General features: G+C 34.4%; 1 protein-coding gene across 4 annotated transcripts in view; it reads right to left on the reverse strand.

Moving 5' to 3' along the window:
- mid1 (midline 1) overlaps positions 1 to 21,784 on the reverse strand; it is a 48,772-nt gene that overhangs the window by 22,159 nt on the left and 4,829 nt on the right. For 2 of the 4 annotated variants that reach the window (XM_059500689.1, XM_059500688.1), the window contains exon 2: positions 1 to 43. This exon is cut by the window's left edge and continues 700 nt beyond it. The gene's annotated coding sequence lies outside the window, so the exon portion shown is untranslated. Of the gene's footprint in view, positions 44 to 3,899; positions 4,092 to 11,225; positions 11,391 to 21,784 lie in introns of those variants that run through there. The other 2 variants (XM_059500687.1, XM_059500686.1) reach the window with 2 other exon arrangements.

Here is a 21,784-nt window from a genome sequence, read left to right on the forward strand (position 1 = left end):
GCAATGAGGACGTCAGCGAAACCCAGGGAAGCCGTTTAGCCGTCTGCGAACAAGTGAAAGAAAACCTCTGCTGTTACATTACCGCTCAAATGTTAACGAGATTGAGACAAGGTACTAGATTAAAAAATGATTTTAGTTGTTTGCTTAGTTTACTTAACTCCCTTAATTGTCACCCTCCATTTCTGACCAAGGACCGCAAAACCAGTCATAATGATCTTTTTTAAATCATCCTCATCTGATAGCTGAATAAATTATATTTCCATTGATTTATGGTTTGTTATGATAGGACAATACTTGGCAGAAATACAACTATTTGAAAATCTGGAATCTGAGGGTGGAAAAAAAACTAAAATCTTTTAAAGTTGTCCAGATTCATAAGTCATAAGTCACATAGGTATATTTGTAGCAAAAAGCCAACAATAGATTGTATGGAGCAAAGATGATTTTCTCAATATTTAGATTGTTTTGCTCCCTCAGATTCCAAATTTTCAAATAGTTGTATCTCAGCCAAATATTGTTCGATCCTAACAAACCAGACATCAATGGATAAATTGATTTATAAATCTCAATTTCCAAAAAATTGACCCAAGGAAGCTGTTTAGCCGTCTGTGAACAAGCGATACACAACTTCTGCTGTGTTACACTACCGCTCAAATGTTAATAAAATCAATACACACTCCTGCAACTCTGTTTGTCCTATTCACTGTGATCAGTAAGCAAGGTACAAAGCTGCTTTCCAGGACCTTCACTGTCTCTGTTGTTCTGTGGTGAATCAAACATCACACCTGTTTGATCTGCTTTTATTCTGTAAGGACGCATTAAATTGATCAAAATTGACAGTAAAACATTTATAATGTTACAAAAGATTTCTATTTCACATAAATTCTGTTCATTTGAACTTTCTATTCATCTGTGAATCCTGAAAAAATAAAATGTATCATGGTTTCCACAAACATATTCGTCAGCACAACTTTTTTTAACATTAATAATAATCAGAAATGTTTCTTGAGCAGCAAATCTGTATATTTGAATGATTTCTAAAGGGTCCTGTGACACTGAAGACTGGATTAATGATGCTGAAAATACAGCTGCACATCACAGAAATAAATTGCATTAAATAGCATATTCATATTGAAAACAGCGGTTTTAGATTATAATAAAATTTCACAATTATTACTGCATTTTAGATCATAAACGCAGGTTTGGTGAGCAGAAGAGACTTCTTTCAAAAACACTACCGACCTCAAACTTTCGAACGGGGGTGTATAGTGCCTCAGCAACCACTCAAAGCTTTCATGACTCATTTATGTTTCATAATCATAAGCTGCAGGAAAGAAAAACCAAAAGTGAGACCTTTTTATCTTTTAGTCGATTACCCTAAAAACATTTCTTCTGCTATTCCATTGTTTCTTCCGAGTAAAAGACCTCTAAACATCTCAACCATGTCTCAAACTTTAATTTGGCCAGTTTTGAGAGACTTAGACATTGCAAATAATAATAATGGAAACCAAAATATCAGATGCCATGGATAATCCCCTATTTTATTGAGGGGGGGTCAAAATTATAGCATTCACCTAAGATTTTGAGGCACATTACAGACTTTGTAAATGACTTCATCATGTTATTTTTCTTCAGAGATCGCTAGGTCAATTAATCTGTTGACTTCTGGTTGCATTATATGCCAATGGTAACAGCTCACAAAAGGGGAAAAACATATTTTTTTCCAAAGTTTGCATTGCTGCAACACCTGAAGTATTAACAAGAGCACAAAATTAGCCAAAAATAAATACATAAATAAAAATAATGGAAAAGTGGCAATGTCGAACAACAAAATTTACATATGTCCTAAAAGCACCACCAAGGCTCTGTATTGGGCCCGTTTGCATTGTTTAATATTATAATGGCATAAAAGTTTTAACACAGCCAGTTTCAGTAACAAGTATTAACAAGAGCACAAAATTAGCCAAAAATAAATACATAAATAAAAATATAGGAAAAGCGGCAATGTCAAACAACAAAATTTACATTGGTCCTTAAAACATCACCAAGGCTCTGTATTGGGCCCGTTTGCATTGTTTAATATTATAATGGCATAAAAGTTTTAACACAGCCAGTTTCAGTAATAAGATCTCCTCAGAGAAGGGCTTGATGGCTCATTCAAGCGGAAAGCTTCGGCCCGATCTGCTGCTAGTACACTAAAGCTTTGTTTCTGACAGCTCCATCAGCGCAGATGTAAGCAGGCGCACTTTTGACCATCACCATAAATTGGGAGAGTTCTCATCATCCACTCATTATGTGTGAAAAGAAGCTTAAGCTCATTACTCCACAGTGTTCAGTGAAGCTGTGTGAAGATGCAGTAATTATTGTTGGCACATCGACTGAGCAACTGTTTTCTCAAAGCCATCAGGAAACAAAAGAACAATTGTTTGATGTTAATACAATATCTGTGAAAATAAAATGAAGAATCTTCAACTCAATAAAAGAGGCTCAAATACAGTATCTATTGTATTAATATTAGTTTAGTGATGCACATATGTTGGTTTATCATTATTAGGCCTCCTTGAACCCAGATTATGATCTGATTACACAAAAAATATAAAATATTTCATATTTTGAAATAATAATAAACTATGTAATGAATCCTTTCAATGTAAGAATGGCAATAACAGAGACCAAACACTATATTTGAGCATCTTTGATTAATCGTAACCACAACACGGAGGCTCATATAAAATAAATTATATTAATATTAATAAACGTATGTGGGTTTATCATTATCTGCCCTGATTTGACCTAAATTTTTCTCACGTTGCACACACAAATGACAAATTCTTTACACATTTTTAAATAATAAAAAACTCAAGAAAACTAAAAAAATGCAGTGTAATAAACAACATGAAAATAATAATGACATAGAACTAGCATCTTTGATTCATTTTTAATCTTAAAAGGAAGCTCAAATTAAGTATTTATTAAATTAGTATTAGTTTAGGTATAAACGTGGGTTTATCATTATGTGATCTCATTGAACTCAAATTATGCTAACAAAAATATAATTGTGATTTCACACTTTTCACGTTTTAAAATAATAATAAAGTAAAGAAAACTCAATAATACAATATATATAATAAATAACAAAAGGTAGCAGTGGAATTATATAGAGACCAAACACTTATATATGCGCCTCTTTGATTCATTTTTTTTTATCTTAAATCACAATAAGGAAGCTCAAATAAAGTATTTATTAGACTATATTAATAAAGCAATACACATACTTTTGTCTATCATTATTTGCCCTGTTATTAACCCACATTATGCTCCCCTTACACGAAAAAAATAAAGAAAATAAAAAATTATTTCACACTTTTCACATGTTACAATAATAATAAAGTCCATAAATATATAATATAATAATATAAATGGAGATATACAGAGATAAAAACACTTATATTTGAGTCTCTTTGTCTAGATTCCAGATCTTCTGATTAGAAGCATTACTTCATTTCTACTCTAAATGCATCCAATTAAAGATAATAAATCAAAAGTTGTGATGAATGATGTGAGAGGATCACTGAAATGGAAACTGGATCTGAACGGGTTAAAGGATGAAATCTTAAAATCCCCCAAAAATGCAAAAAATGACTAAACATGTACTGACTTAAAAATCGCAGTTTAACAGAACAAACGTTAAGAGATATCACATGTCTACAGGAATTAACTTTTAACTCGTTTAAAGCATCGGTTTCCCAAAGCCTTTGAGAGCAAAGCAACACATCTGATTCTCAGTCAACAGCGTTTAAAAGTAAAACACGGGTTCATATGACAGACAGACTATCGTACAGTAAATGCTGTCACACACACAGATATTACAGTAGGCTACGCAGCTCTGTTTGACCCACCGATGGATTTCGCGTCGCTTCACGCTTCACAGCCATCTCCAGAACTTCTCTACAGATTTCACAAAGCTTGTTTTTCGCAGAAAAAAAGAGCCCTTGTGCCAGGGCAGGGATCGCAGATGGTGCAGTCACCCATAACACGATAATCCAAAGCCACGGCCGGAGCGGAGCGCTGCCCTCAAACACACACACACACACACACACACATGAACAGTAGAGATAGGAAGTCCGACCCATTTCCGCGAATCGGTTCTTTCGAACGGTTCGTTTCGATGATCGAGAGAATCAGTGATTCTTTTGGCTCATCGCGTAACTTGACATCATAACGACGCATTTTACACGCGCTACACGTTTCGATTAATATGTTTTACATTGATTTCGGTTTGAAGTTTAACTAATGTTTTAGTGATTTAGTTGTTTTATCAAAGTTTTAGTGATTTCGTTGATTTTTGTCATGTTTAAATGTCTGTATGGTTTTTTAGTAAGTTTTAGATTTTTTATTTTTATTTTAGTTATTTCAGTACTTCCACTTAAAGTAAGCGAAAATGGGCGGGGGAAAAAAAAGTTAAATAAAAAAAAAAAAATCATAGATTCCATTAATTCATAAAAAAATATTGTATGTGTGTGTAAATACACTATATTTTATAGTGATGCACCGAAATGAAAATTCTCCGCCGAAACCGAAACCGAAAATTTAGGATGAACTTGGCCGAAAACCGAAACTGAAGCCGAAAATGGCTTCTTTTAAAAACGTATATATATATTGCTTGGATTTAATGGATCTGAATTGAAAAATCACAATATAATAATCAAACTTTTATTAACAGTTACATAATACATAATAGTTTTTTAAAAATTGTGCAAAAAAATCCACAATTTTGGAGATTTTTGCAGAACAAATGTTACATATTGCAACTTTGGTGTCCTCTCGTATAGGGCTGTCACTTTTGTGAAAAAAAAAATCCTGTTCGATTTTTGAGACATAGGCAAAGTGTTCATTGAATCGTTAGTAAATTGCCTATATTTGGCGTTGATCCGTTTTTTAACGGCAAATGGCAAATCCACCGACAACTAAACAGGCATTAGGGCGAACGTAAAGAGGGCGCTTGAGACGCGCACAAGTCAGCAATGTGGACTGCCATAACATCAATGAAAAACATTACTGAAGGCTACATTGATATTATGCACTAATAGGCTCTGTGTGTGTGTGTGTGTGTGTGTGTGTGTGTGTGTGTGTGTGTGTGTGTGTGTGTATGTGTGTGTGTGTGTGTGTGCGTGTGTGTGTGTGTGTGTGTGTGTGTGTGTGTGTGTGTGTGTGTGTGTGTGTGTGTCAGAACCTGCAGTTGCTGTTCGCTGCGAGCGTATAGTGACGAGCTGGACGCGCTCCGAGAGAAGGCCGTTAAAATCGATTCCTTGTTTTCGTTTTCGAAACTAGTGTTGGTTGGTCCGATCGATTGTGCAGCCTTTGTGACAAGCTTTTTTTGATTGTGACAGCCCTTTGACATGCTTAATCTTTGATAGGCAGACGCGTGATAACAGCTCGACCGTGAGTGAAACCTAAGCGCTTGCGCACGGATGGGAGGGGCGGGTGACATTCATTTTCGGTTTACGTTTTCGGCTGTTTTTTTTATTTCGGCCCGAAACCGATAATGCCATTTCGGCCGAAGATTTTCGGCGACTGAAATTTCGGTGCACCCCTAATATTTTATGTTTATTGCCAAAGTATTCATTACTTTTTATATATTATTTAGAAATTATAATTAAATATTGTTAAATTGCATAAGGCATATAATATTACATAAATTATTAATATTATATAGACCTATATTAGTGTTGTCAAACGATTCATCTTGATTAATCGCATCCAAAATAAAATGTTAACATGTATGTGCATTTTTTACTATGTAGCCTATATATAAACACACACACACACACACACATACAGTATATATTTCGAAAATATTTACATGTACATACATTTATATATTTATATTATATTATATATAAATATATTTAATATATAAACAGCATATTTTTCTTAAATGTGTACATTAATGTTTGCGTATTTATATATACATAATAAATAAATATACACAGTACACACACATATACAGTATTATGTAAACAAAAACTTTTTTTGGATGCGATTAATCATTTGAAAGCACTTTTTTTACAGATAAAATACAGATTAAAAACAGATAAAAAATATTACTTATATTTTACAAGATTAACTGTTGATGTAAGATAATCACTTGATTAATTGAAGATTTCTACATGTAAGGATTATCTGGTTGAAGAATCGAACGAATCGTTTAGGCTAGAGCTGTTTTACAAACTGACTCGAGAAAAGATCCGACTCAAATGAACGATTCGTTTGGCAAATCGGACACGACTGATAAACACGCACACAGAGAGAGAGAGAGAGAGAGAGAGAGAGAGAGAGAGAGAGAGAGAGAGAGAGAGACTGTAAGTAAAGTTAGCAGAGCAGGAAAAGCTGCCCGATAATTCCAGGAAAAGCGACTCCACCCAGAGAAACGATAGAAAAGAGAGAAACGAGAGAAGCGCAGCGGGTCACTGTCTGTCTGCCGCTCACAATGCGCCCTTCATCCGAGGGCCCTCACTAGGGAATAACACCCCAAACAGCGCGGGAGGGACTTTCGCGGAGGAATAAATGTTTATACGATGACTTCATCTGTGCTCGATACATGTGCAAAAGACTGAGAGAAGAGACAAACAAACGCGTTGATTAAAGCTGTGACCCAAGAGAGGACAGATCTGCTTCGACACACATCTCACACCGAGAGCCTAAAGCCTTTAATGCCTTTCATATTCATTCATGAATATGAAATTGATCATCATGACGGACTGAAGAGAGAACTGGCAAACAACACAGTGTGTTTTAACACTAGCACTGGGACAAATATTGTTTTACAGCCGTAACACCAAGTGACAGATGGATTTATATCAAAATATCAAAGTGTGTTTGGACACGTGGTTCTTCCTCTCTCTCTCTGTGTCTGTGTGTGTGTGTGTGTGTGTGACTGCAGTCAAGAGCCAAAAATATGTTCAAAGGATATTTTAAATATAAGTAGCTAAATAAAGACATATTAATATACAATTATAAATACAAATGAATATTAATAATTAATATAATTGTATAGCTATTATACAATATAAATAATTTTATATTAATAAGTAATATTCTATAAATATTCAATTGGTTTGTTTTTAATATTACAATTCATCTAAAATAATTGTTACAAGAATGTATATTTTTATTTAAATAAATAAATATATTTATAATATAACATATATTACTTATATTGAATAAATTAAAGTTAATGAATATAAGTTATGTATATATATATATATATATATATATATATATATATATATATATATATATATACAAACACACATGCATGTATTTATTTAAGATAAATATGTTATATTTTTGTATATTAAATATATTAATATATAATATAAATTATATAAATGTATACATGTAAATATTTTAAATATATATACTGTATGAGAGTGTCTTTATATAAACATAATACATATACACAGTACACACGTATATTATGTAAACAAAAACTTTTATTTTGGATGTGATTAATCGTGATCAATCGATTGACAGCACTAATATATATAGCCTATGTTTGTTTTTAATATTAATGGTTTTTTTTCATTATAATGTTTTTTTTTTGCTGCATATATTTTGTTTTATTATGTAGAATTTTTCATCTATATTTTTTGCATTTTGTATTGTTTTTTAAACTACATTTTTTCATTCTGATATTTTCAGTAAAATTTCATTTCAGATTCAATGCAGATTCATTTATATATATATATATACATATATATATATATATATATATATATATTTTTTTTTTTTTTTGATGTGGTGTTTCTCTTTAAATTCTCATTAATGCCATAACTTTCAGGGCCTCATGCAAAACTGCTGCAATACGATACAACAATCTGTGCTAAATCTCATGAAAATAATGCCGCAATGCAAAATGCATCTTAACGGTTCTCAAAATATTAATTTTCCTTATGCAAAATATATTCATTCATTTATTGCATTTGATCCTGGAGTGAAAATCTGATCTATGAATGAGATGGGTCACACTCCCATCAGAGACCGGTATTAAATATGCTTCATAAATTGAATGCATTTCCTGATTGTGCGATCTCACTCGTCTGGCTGCTTTCACAGGCTTGCAGCATCTCTCTGCTCTCATGAAAAATACATCTTGACCGAGCAGGTCAGTTTTTCCAAGCAGCTGTGCAAGGCTTCAGAGCAGCTCATGTCAGACGTGGCCTCGGGACCCAGTGACTCTCACACAACGACACACTGACCTCCAGTTAAACACTGCAAACCTGCAGCTCTGAACACACTCACTCCATCATACAACACTTCATTACACTGGATTCATCGGCTCTCGACAGAGACATATGAATAAACATCTAGTTAACACTGCATTTAGCTCAGCTTTGTTTGCATGAGTGGCCTCGAGGCAATCCAAAACCTTTCAGTCTAGGTTCATCAAATACAACTGTATTAAAATTAAACAAGACAAAACAAATATGTGTGCTTAAAATATAAAAAAATAAACATTTTGCTAAAGATATAAAAGTCTAATAAAACTATTGTTTAAATATTAATAAATTATGCTAAAACCAACATTTTTAATAATATAAATATAATAATATAAAAAAAAAATATATATATATGCTTCACACATTAAAAACTACTTGCTAATGAAATAAAAATGAAATAAAAATGTAACAATAAAAAACTATTTGCTAGATGTATAAAATAAAATACAAAAAAATGCATGCTTACAATAAAAACTATTTGCTAATTATTTAAAAATATAAATTCAATAAAATACAAATGTTTGCTTAATAAAATAAAATGTAATAAAATAAAAATATATTTTCACATTAAAAACAATTTGCGAATTATATAAAAATAAAATTGAAATTATGCTTAACAAAATAAAAATAATTTGCAAATGAGATAAAATGAAGAATAAAATAAAATGTATGCTTAACAATAATTTTTCTTAATTTAATTTAAAAACGATTTGTTAAAGATACAAAAAAATAAATTATGCTTGATAAAAAATGTATGCTTAACACCTTAAAAACAATTAGCTATTGATATAAAAATAAAATAACAATGTATGCTTAAAAAACTATTTGCTTATGATATTAATGATATTAATATAAAATAAAATAAATGTATGCTTGACACAATAGAAAACTATTTACTAATGATATAAAATGTTATATTCAATTAATTAATATTAAATTGAACTACAAAATTATTATCATTACAATAAGTTTGCTTCTTTAGTATAAGTACCATGTAATATTTTTCAGTAAAAGCATCTACTAAAACAAGGCACAATGCTGATTTTCAGAATCTTTTTGTCATATTTGGATGTGAGCATTACATTTTTAGTGAGTAGTTAGTAATGTCTCTCACGTGGCTTGATCTCGTTGATCAGTTCATCATCCAACTACTTAAAAAGCCCCTTAAAGTGTATTATCACGAAGCACACTGGCCCTGTGATCAATGAAAGCACACATGCCATCTGCATCACAGATCAATGCTGGCTGGATGGACGATGTTGTGAAAGAGAGCCAAACATCCAGAGCTTTCAAATGACGTGCTTTCAGGATCCTGATATTCCCATTCCATCCCTCATTCCTGCAGTGATTGTTGACAGATTCCTGCCCTGCCCTGAGAAAACCAGACCTTCTCTGCTGAGAAATAATAAGAGAAGGTTCAGCTAAGTTCAGCTCTTGATCTCACCACCGAGATATTTCAATAGCTCACTCGCATTCAGCTGTTGTTCTTCGTCCAGCAGCATAACTTTGGTAGAGTTTGTACCCATAAGTTACGTGCTCAAAGATGTATTAAAACAAGTGACTCCAACGTGCATTAAACTAAACTTACTCTTCACTGACGCCATCACTTTTGCTCAAAGTTTGTTTATTAACTAGTATTTTGGTGATTTTTAGTTGATCTATGAAGTTCATACATTATTATTAGATTATGCAGGCATGTTCACTAATGCTTCACAACCAAATCATATTGCATATCATTTCCAACATAACAAACTGTTGCTCCTTTTTTGTTGCTCAGTTAATTACATGAATTTAGGTCTAAATAAATGTTGGGAATGGGATATATTTGTGAATTTCATTTTTTATTTCCAACATAAAACTACTTATTTATTTGCACATAATGCTTTGCATATTTTCAATGATTTGCATGCATTACAGCATGCATTTTTATATTATATTGCTATTTAAAATCAATGTTCAGCATCAAAGTGCCATGCATTTATATATATATATATATATATATATATATATATATATAATGTGGAAAATCTTTAATTCTAATTTTATGCATATGTTTGTCTATTTTTTTTCATAACTTCTAATATAACTGTTTTACTGTGAAATGTTTTATTTGAAAAGTCTGCTTTCTTTTTTTGTGAATTATTTTTTGGTTTAAAACAATTTTGGGATATATTTTTAAATTGCAGGTTTTTAAAGCATGCATTTGTATACTGCATTATTAAATAAATCAATGTTCAGATTTAAGGTGCATTCATTTATGTATGAATGCATAACTGTGACATCCAATGCATTTATATTGGTTTATTAATGATGTAATGATCATCTTATTATCATTAAAAATCTGTGTTCATATATTGTTTGTAAAATTGTATAATGGAATTTTCCCTTAATGTTCATTTAACAAGGAAAAATAGTTTGGAACCCTCAGAAACGTTTAGAATGCTTGCAAAATATACTTTTATTAGCTATTTTTATGACGTTAGGACCAAAATAATTTTGCGATATACTATACTTGTTAACCGCATCGTTTCACAGCATGCATTTGTGTATTGCATGGTTAAATAAATCAATGAATTGTAAAACGCATTTATAAAACGTGCAGAATCTGGAGTTCAAACGCAATGCACATGCTGTGGACTGAAATATGACATCTTAACAGTGACATCTATTGGTAGTTATTAGAAAAATGGAAATGTACCGAGATAAACTTTCAAACATCTGAGGCACTGCAAGTTTTCTTTCCACTTCTGGCAACAGATCATGGAAGTAAAGAGACTGACTGATGGAGTCACTGGCTCCTACTGACTTATTACCTTTACAGACGTCAGAAACTGCTGAATCTGCGTAACTGAAAAGCTCCTCAGAGCTGCCCACGCCTGCGTCTGTACGCAATAAAAGTGTCTTTGAAAAGCACCTGAAGGAATGCAGAGTGTCTCTTCTCACCTGCAACATGATGAAAGCCTCGCTGTCAGATGAGAGAGCTCAAGTTCCCAGAAGCGATCAGCTGAATGAGTTCAGTGAGTCGGTCTCAGACTGTCAGAGAGCTGCTGTGCTCCGCTCTTGTCTTCCGCCTCAGTTTCTGCTCTCTTTCCATCTCTCTCTCTATCCTCCGTCTTTCCCTCCTCGCTTTCTGGCAGTACATCAGAGCCCGCTCATGACGGACCGCCCAACCAGCCAATCAGAGAGCGGGGGCGGGGCGTGTGCAATGTGGGCGGGGCTGAGTGAAGTTGATTCAAACGCTGACTAATTCACTAAAACTTTGCTTTATTTCTGTGGAACACTAAAGAAGAACCTTTTTTAGCTCAACAACATCACTGTGAACTGATGTTGTGGAAAGACTGGTAACCGTATTACACGGCTCTGTGGAATACTTGATTCTGATTGGTCAGTCGCAACATTCTGACGCATGTTATTCTGCGATAACAACCGGCTGGATGTACATTATCACTTACATAACATTAATTATACAATAGGATACATTTGTTAAAGGGATAGTTCTCCCAAAAATGGAAATTCTGTAATTAATTATTCACTCTCATGTCGTTCCAAACCAGTAAGATCTTCATTCATCTTCGGAACATGAATTATCATTTATTATTATAAAATTATTATTAATATTTTTAATGCTTTCCAAGAGCTCTCTGACCCTCACATAGACAGTAAGGATCCTTAAGGCAAAGAAGTATTTGTTATTCTATTGTAACGGTAGTTAAAGCGACGTTTAGCGAACAAGAGTCTGAAATTCTCGCACGTTAAAAAATAAGTACGACCTCAATTTGTGTCGATCATGTTTTCAAACTGCCTCCGAAAGTTTCGCCTGTCATAAAAATTACAAATAAAAAGAAATCGAATCTGGTTTGATTTTCTGCGTTTTTAGGATCCGTATAGTATTTTGATAGTAAAGGATGATGAATATGAAAAAATGGCAAATTAAAATTTCAGACTTGTTTGGCAAAATTTCAAGAGCGAAATCACGTCTCCAAATCCAACTTGTGTGATCGCATTTCTATTGAAATTAAATGAGTTCATAGAAGATCTGTTTCTTTAAAACTACACCATGCAACTTTTTCGATTAAAAGCATTCATTAATGAAAGAGACGTAAGTTATTATTTGTATTTATTCATTTGCATGTATTGCATAAGTTGTATATACTCTCTCCAGATCCACTTTTGATAAACCTGTAATGATGATTTATAGAGCGGTCAGGACGGATTTTGTGGGAAATTGCACACAGGAGCAGAGCGGTAGCGCAAACAAAACAACATTCTTCTGCAAGAAGGTTGCATTTTTATTTTTTATTAAAAAAATTATTTTATCTATTTTTTAATAATGCATTACTTGCCTAAATGGTGAAATGAACATTGATTAATAAATGATTTAGAAGTATTTTTCATTCTTCATTTCATCTTACCCAATGCAGCTACCTAGTGTTAACCAATGAAAAAGTGTTACCAAAACTATATTTTAGCGTTCCAGAGAAAAATAACAGCACACAGGTATGAAATGACATGAGCGCCACAAGGGCATATTTAGCTCACGCTATACCACACAACTCATGATGACAGTGCTGAGAAATCCAGTTTAATTTGATCCCACGGCTGCCAGTCAATGTCTGCAAGAGTTAATTATCTTCTGCAGAGACAGTGAACGAATCACTGTGTGACAAGCAGTAAATATCTTCTGTTCTAATAGAGCTACATTATCGTCATGAAGATCTCTGGAAGCACCAGCTGATGCACAAAAGGACAAATTACTTCATGACTATATTCTGTGGTTTCAAATGTATGAACTAAAAGGGGATTTCCTGCACATCTTGAACAGGCCAAACTCATGTTTCTACAACATGTGCGTCGATGAAACTTTCAGCACATTGCACAACTTATAATTGGGTGTTTCTTCAACTTCAGGCACTTTTCCAGTATGTCACAGGGGTTGATTTTCATTCAGACTAACATATTTTAACTCTTTGTTATATGAAGGTCTCATCAAAACTTCATGCCTTCATCTTTCACTATAAATTTTATATTTTGTTGCAGACTCAGACTTTGTCTTAAAGTATGAAAATCAATAAGAAAAATATATATTTAAAACTATGGCAATCTAATAAACATACACTGAAGCAAAGATTGGTGTAGAAACAGTTTGCACTCAAAAATTACAAACAGTATTTTCTTAAAAAAAAAAAAGAAAAAGTTAATTATAGCGTATAAAACTAGAAAACAAAACTAGAGGACTAGACTAAAATATACAAATGTTTTATAATTATTGCATTCATTTATATCAATATTTACTAACAATATTTAATACATTTCAACTGTAATTTCCATCAAAACCAGCAAAAGAATAAATAAAAGACTAATACAGTTAGTGTACTTGTTTGCGGAGAAGATGGCAATGAAGAAAAATCAAAATTTGTTATAAAAACAAATAAAAATTAAGATAAATATGAGTGTTTGTGCATAATTTTTTATCAATTTACCAAATTATGCACAAATATTATTAAACACATAAATGTAAAAATACTGATGCAATAGATACACTTAAAATTACTCAAAATTCAACATTATAATAAAAGGTTGTTTCAACTTAAAACTAAGTGTTCACTAGCCTTAAAATGTAAGTTTAACCAACCAGGATTTTTGAAAAAAACTAAACAAAACAAAAATAAAAAACTAAAAAAAATAAATAAATGTAAGATGTGAATTATTACAACAGTCTACTTTTGCAGTGAAAGATAAAAGATTTTAATGATTAAAATCCGAATGCACAATCTGAGATAGGAATGATTGATTGTTGGTTAACTGAATGACAGAATCATTTGATGATGTGCATTTGAGTTTTGTTAGCTGTCAGATTGTTTTCTAAAAGCTCAAGTTGACAAGAAGTTCCCAGTGTTGAAGAAACAGCCGTTTATAGATTTAACACGCTGCATTTGACGATTTGACACGCAATCTGATCGCCTGCTTTATATACTCGCTCATTTCACCCAACCACTTTCACTAAACAAACGTTTATTCTGCTCTATATATGTGCGAGTGTGGAAATACTTTGGTCGGCTGCTGTAATACCATTGCCACTCTTTCCCAAGTCTGTGGTAAAACTGAAGAATGCTGGAAATTCTGCAGTCTACAGAAATCCTTCACCCGCACTGTATTTGAGTTCGACTGAAATACATTGTTCACCAGCTCTTGTATGAATGCTATCGATACCTCCAGCCGTCTGATATGGATTGGGATAATGATTGTTCCACATATGATCTGTGGTTCTGTGCCTGGGGCATGCATTTTTTCCAAGCATCACTCTGGCTTTATTTTGCAGATCTGATTCTGTCCGAAAACCTTCAGCAAAAGCAAAGCAATAAAACCAAAGCTTCAGTGAAAGTGGAATGGTGAACACAACTAACTAACTTGTGAGTAAACTGTGTAAAAATAAAGTTGAATGAAAACTGCATGGTAAAAAAATAAATAAAAATATGAATAAGCAAATAAATAAATACACACATGAATAAATATTGGTATCCCTAAAACTAAAATTATCTGCAAAACAAAGAGACTGCATAATAACAAAATATATATATAATTAGAGATAAATGAATTGAGCTAAACAAACAAACAAATAAATAAATAATTAAATAAATTAATGTATAAATAAATACATAAATAAATGGTAGCACTGTTAAGACTAAAATTATCTGCAAAACAAAGTTTGAATGAATACTGCATATAAGTAAATAAAAAAAAAATGAATGAATGAATAGTAGTAGCCCCTCCAAGACTAAAATTAAGTGAAAAACCAAGTTTACATGAAGATTGCATGGAAATAAATACATACATACATACAACCCGAATTCCGGAAAAGTTGGGTCGTTTTTTAAATTTTAATAAAATGAAAACTAAAAGACTTTCAAATCACATGAGCCAATATTTTATTCACAATAGAACATAGATAACATAGCAAATGTTTAAACTGAGAAAGTTTACAATTTTATGCACAAAATGAGCTCATTTCAATTTTGATTTCTGCTACAGGTCTCAAAATAGTTGGGACGGGGCATGTTTACCATGGTGTAGCATCTCCTTTTCTTTTCAAAACAGTTTGAAGACGTCTGGGCATTGAGGCTATGAGTTGCTGGAGTTTTGCTGTTGGAATTTGGTCCCATTCTTGCCTTATATAGATTTCCAGCTGCTGAAGTGTTCGTGGTCGTCTTTGACGTATTTTTCGTTTAATGATGCGCCAAATGTTCTCTATAGGTGAAAGATCTGGACTGCAGGCAGGCCAGGTTAGCACCCGGACTCTTCTACGACGAAGCCATGCTGTTGTTATAGCTGCAGTATGTGGTTTTGCATTGTCCTGCTGAAATAAACAAGGCCTTCCCTGAAATAGACGTTGTTTGGAGGGAAGCATATGTTGCTCTAAAACCTTTATATACCTTTCAGCATTCACAGAGCCTTCCAAAACATGCAAGCTGCCCATACCGTATGCACTTATGCACCCCCATACCATCAGAGATGCTGGCTTTTGAACTGAACGCTGATAACATGCTGGAAGGTCTCCCTCCTCTTTAGCCCGGAGGACACGGCGTCCGTGATTTCCAACAAGAATGTCAAATTTGGACTCGTCTGACCATAAAACACTATTCCACTTTGAAATAGTCCATTTTAAATGAGCCTTGGCCCACAGGACACGACGGCGCTTCTGGACCATGTTCACATATGGCTTCCTTTTTGCATGATAGAGCTTTAGTTGGCATCTGCTGATGGCACGGCGGATTGTGTTTACCGACAGTGGTTTCTGAAAGTATTCCTGGGCCCATTTAGTAATGTCATTGACACAATCATGCCGATGAGTGATGCAGTGTCGTCTGAGAGCCCAAAGACCACGGGCATCCAATAAAGGTCTCCGGCCTTGTCCCTTACGCACAGAGATTTCTCCAGTTTCTCTGAATCTTTTGATGATGTTATGCACTGTAGATGATGAGATTTGCAAAGCCTTTGCAATTTGACGTTGAGGAACATTGTTTTTCAAGTTTTCCACAATTTTTTTACGCAGTCTTTCACAGATTGGAGAGCCTCTGCCCATCTTTACTTCTGAGAGACTCTGCTTCTCTAAGACAAAGCTTTTATAGCTAATCATGTTACAGACCTGATATCAATTAACTTAATTAATCACTAGATGTTCTCCCAGCTGAATCTTTTCAAAACTGCTTGCTTTTTTAGCCATTTGTTGCCCCCGTGCCAACTTTTTTGAGACCTGTAGCAGGCATTAAATTTTAAATGAGCTAATTAAGTGGATAAAAGTGTAACATTTCTCAGTTTAAACATTTGCTACGTTATCTATGTTCTATTGTGAATAAAATATTGGGTCATGTGATTTGAAATTCCTTTAGTTTTCATTTTATTAAAATTTAAAAAACGTCCCAACTTTTCCGGAATTCGGGTTGTAGTATCACTAATACTGAAAATGTCTGCAAAACAAAGTTTGCATGAGACCTGCAGGGTAACAGTTCAGGCTGAATTAATTGCTAAATTAAAAACTTTAGATTTAGAGATTTAAAACAAACCCTGGGACGAATGACTGAGACAAACTCCGCAGAAAGAAAACAGCCATGAAACAGCTTGATGATTAGTCCTCTTTAGCGGACCAGATATCAAACAATCAGCCACTGAAACACAGCAAGCAGAAAGCAGCAAACAATCCCTCCTCACCAGTCTGAGACCCAGCGTTTGGCCATTTCTGAGACGCCTTCAGAGAGCCTTGTCTGTTCCTCCAGCACCTTAAGAACCAGATGCTAAATGTGATATTTTCCCTCCAGCTCTACTGGCAAATCATGCTGGTGAGGACGGATCCAAACGCCTTCCTTCAAGCCCTGAGCTTTTGTCTCTCTATTTTTGTCTCTGGACACTTTAGAAGTAAATTTCCCCCGGTCGCCCGGAGAAACTGCCACTCAAAGTGGAGAGACATCCGAAGGGGGGTGTTTGCAGTCACAGACACTTGCTAATTAGGACAAAAGCATTTAAACAAGGTTAGAAGGACCTGACAGCATGAGGGCTGCGTCTAAATAACGCCTCTCATTCCCAGCGCTCATTTGCATGGAAATCATGCCAGGCTGCATTCACTTTAAAACAGGCCGTGAAAACTGACTCAATGTGAGTAGTCGACTTCAAGAGTGAAGAGCAATGGGGCTTTTTTAACCAATTTGTACTCAGAATGCATAATAGAGCCAGTGCATGTATTTGAATTGCATAAAAAAACCTTAATACCAAACCTATATTTGCTCAAATATATCACCAGATCAGCATCAGCAAATAAATCAGCAAAGAACATATACAATATTCCAAATAACAAATATAAAAATAAACATAATTAAATCATTATAAATCTAGTTTTGATATATAGTAGTTACATTTTGATTACTGTAAGATTGGAAATGTTTTTTATGCATTTTATTCTTTACTTGAAACACATTTTGAAATATATTTTGACATGGTTATTGTGTATTTAAAACACATCCAGTTGATTAGTACTACCTGTTTCATTTAGAGTATTTATAACTATAAAGTTAATTGTAGTTTTTTTATGTTAAAACTACATAATTCAAAAGAATGTACATTTTATATGCAATACAAATACATAAATCTTAAATTTAGGCCTACATACAGTACAGTATTTTGGGTGCAGATTCTGCTCCATTTGTATGATTTAAAGATGAAAGCATGATGTTTTGTAGTATATGACAAAAATTTTCAATTAACTAGGAATATTTCTATATTTAAAATCTGGAATTATTACATCAACTCCTGTAAAATATCCCACAGAAGTAATAACAGTGAGTAAGGTCTTATAGAGTAAGGTCTTTTGGGGTGAACTGCTCCTTTAAATCCATTGCATGCTTGTCATGCCAACTGTTGCCATGGCGCTCTGCGGGCATCTGCTACACATCTTGGCAGTCGTGTAAAACCTGAGACTCCTTCACTCTCGGAGACACTGAGAGGTTTGGGCCGAAGCAAGATACTCGTCTAATGCAGGTTACATGTAAACTAGTCCCAGCCTCAGATGGGTTTACCAGCACTGGATCTGCTGAGCTTCTGAGGTCAGCGCCTTCAAATGCAATGCAGAGTTTATTTCCAGACCCGAGATATTCACCAGCTGCACTCAATGTATTCTGCTCTGTTCTGCAACATTTATCATTATCATTAAAAAAAAATAATAATAATGATAATGACATGTTTCATTTATATAGCGCCTTTCCCGAGCTGAATGACGCTGAACATTGTACACCAAAGCAACAAAAATTGATAACAAGGAACAATATCAATTGATATTTACCCAATGCACATAAATTGCATGTAACACAGATTATGTATTGAAGACATAAAAATGGAAAACAAAACGGACAAATTAGTGATAGTGTTGATTAAACAAATAAGTTAGTTTTGACTTGAATTCACTAAAAGAGGTGACTGTTCTGACTGCCAGGGGAAGTGAATTACAAAGTTTGGGTGCAATAACGGAAAAGGACCTGCCGCCCATTGAAGATAGGCCGAACCTCGATACAGAATGAAGTTAAGAATAAGAAGACTGGAGTGTGCGAGAAGGTATATAAGAAGATAGTAAGTCGGAAAGATAGGAGGGAGCAAGACCTTTAAGTGTCTTTAATTTTGTATCACACACGAATTAGATACAGGCAACCAGTGAAGTTGAAATAAAATAGGGGTGATGTGAGCAGAATTTTTTGTTGTAGTTAATAAACTGGCAGCAGAATTTTGCATGTACTGCAGACGAACGATGGAGTGAGCTGGTAAGCCAGAGAAAAAAGCATTACAATATACAAATAGTCTAGGCGAGTGGTAATAAATGCATTCACTAATGACTCCGCATCTTTTCTACTCAGAGAAGGACGAAGTTGTGCAATTCTACGTAGTTGAAAAAAAAAAGCAGCTTTGAAGAGTTTGCTAATGTGGCAAAGGTTAGTGATGGGTCTAGAGCGAGCGGCAACCTCCCGCTCTCTCTCGTGAGGCCAATAAGGAAGTGACAAAAACTGCAATTCATCGACTGGCCGCTTGAGGCTGGCTGCAAATGGGAGTCAGTCCCATAGACTCCCCATGTTAAAATGCCCAACTTTACAGCAGAAAAAAACATGTTTACAGCCTGGTTCAAAAAATGATTTTGGTCTTTATTGCTAATTTTGCCCTTCATGACAACTGTGAGGGGGGTGAATTTTTTTTAAAACTCATCCGTTTAAATTATATTAAGACTTAAAATTCTGCATAATTAAGGGCGTGGCCACTTGAGTGACAGGTGGATTGCCACTGCTGACAATGCCATCGCGCTAGGTGGGCGTGGCTTCAGCAATCAGCTCCCGCCTTTTTGCCCATTTTCGATTATCCAGGAGAGTCGCGCGGTGACGCGCTGCCAAGATGGCGACGGCCCACTCTGCACACTTTGCGCTTCAAAACCGCTATTGCGGAGTCTATGGATGACGTCACGGACACTACGTCCATTTTTTTTACAGTCTATGGTCTAGAGTGACAAGTTTCTAAGAGTAGCAGATGGAAAAATAGATTAATAGCATCAAGATCAATGCTAGAAACATCAGTTTTTTTGATGAGATGGGGGACCAATTATTAAAATTTCTGTTTTATTCAAGTTCAGACTGAGAAAATTTGAATGTAGCCAATCCTTTCACTCACTGACACATGAAGATAAGGATGCCAAGCAGTATATATCTGGATGTCATCAGCATAACAGTGGTAGTTAAAACCATGACGACAATTTTTTTGGCCAAGAGGTTAAATTTAAAGGATGAATAATAATGGTACGAGAACTGAGCCCTGGGGAACTCCTTATTTGAGCAAGACAGTAGGAGATTTGGAATTGTGTAGTGAGATGAAGTATTGCCTGTCTGTGAGATATGAGGAGAACCAGGATAATGCAGAACCTGAGATGCCAACTTCTGCAAGGCAAGAGAGCAATATCTTATGACAAATTAGTCAATTACATTAGTAACTGTTTAGCAACAGCTTAACAACTGTCTGTCAATTCCTTAGCAACCTCACTAGAAGGCCATTATGAATACTTTAGCACTGGCCAACCAACTATTTGGAACACTTTATAAACTTCTTTAGCAACTATCCAGAGCACATTAGTAACTGTTTAGCAAAACCTTAGCGACCACCAACCACCCTTGCTACTGCCTGGAGACACCTTAGCAAAAACCCTAGCAACTGCATAGGAAACACATAAAATACCTTTAGCAGTGGCCCAGAAAGACAAGTTTTCAAACTACACAGGGTTTGTAGAACCATGCAGAACACATTAGCAACTGCACCCTAGCAACCACCGAAACACTTTAACAGCTATTGTAAAAGTGATTCACTCCATGGGGCTTTTATAAACCTTTTAAGGCCAGTGTTGGTCAAACTTTCCTCGTCTAGTTTAAATAGAAATAATCTCTTCTTCTTAAGTGACACTTAACTGAAAAACAAGTTCAATCTCAGAGTAAAACTATCAGTTTAATATGTGTCCCTCCTTTCATTTTCTGTCATGATTATTACAAACATTGATGTGAAATCCATGCATGTTTGCAAATGAAAGTTATTTGCTGGCGGTGATGAAGCGGCCCTGAGAGAGGATCATATTGCATTGACAACAGTTGTATTCAGTGTTTGCCAGCAGCAGCAGCAGCAGAAGTAGTGAATGACTGTATGCTAAACTCATCTCTGTCTTCTCTGCCAAACGCCGCTCTGCCCTCCTGCCAGCGATTCCCAAGCTATGCCATTCAGTGCTCCATTAACAAATGCTAAGCATTATTAATTAGCACGCTTGAATTATACATCAAAAGACAGACCTGACCGTTTCAAATCAACAGAAAATATTCCTTTAGGCAGTGAGCTTGTACAACTGTCAATAAACAAGCCATATAAATTCAATGCATACCGTATTTGACAATGTTTACATCATCAGACATGTGACAGACTTATGAGCATGTGCACATTTGTGTGACTCTACTTAATTAATGCAGTGTTTCCAAATAGACAAATATTTGTTCTAACATTTAATAGGTTTGAAAAATATATAACAAGAACTTTATAATTGAAGTGTACATAAACAATCTTTACATTAACTATAAATTGAATATAGATTCATCTTTATTCTATCCACAAAAGTTAATTGGCAAAGAACAGCGATTTTTTTTTTAGTTCTGTGATTTCCATCAATGACAGCCTGCAGCAGGTTTGACTTTAAAAGCAGCACTGTCTCTTTAAATCCTGACGCACATGATGCACATCTGGTTTTCTCTCTTTTCGCTTTTAACTCATTTAAGACTGTACTTACAAGGACACTTGCCAAAAACATTTAGTTTTTGTTGTTGTTGAAGCTCTATTAGTATGCTATCTGAAGCGCTATCTGTGCGTGTTAGCACGCCAATGCCTCTTTTGCATCTTATTGTGCTTGATAACATGTTCATATTGATCTAATCCCTTACACAATCCAAAGCATG

This window comes from Carassius carassius, chromosome 19 (assembly GCF_963082965.1).
Source record: "Carassius carassius chromosome 19, fCarCar2.1, whole genome shotgun sequence".
NCBI classification, from domain to species: domain Eukaryota; kingdom Metazoa; phylum Chordata; class Actinopteri; order Cypriniformes; family Cyprinidae; genus Carassius; species Carassius carassius.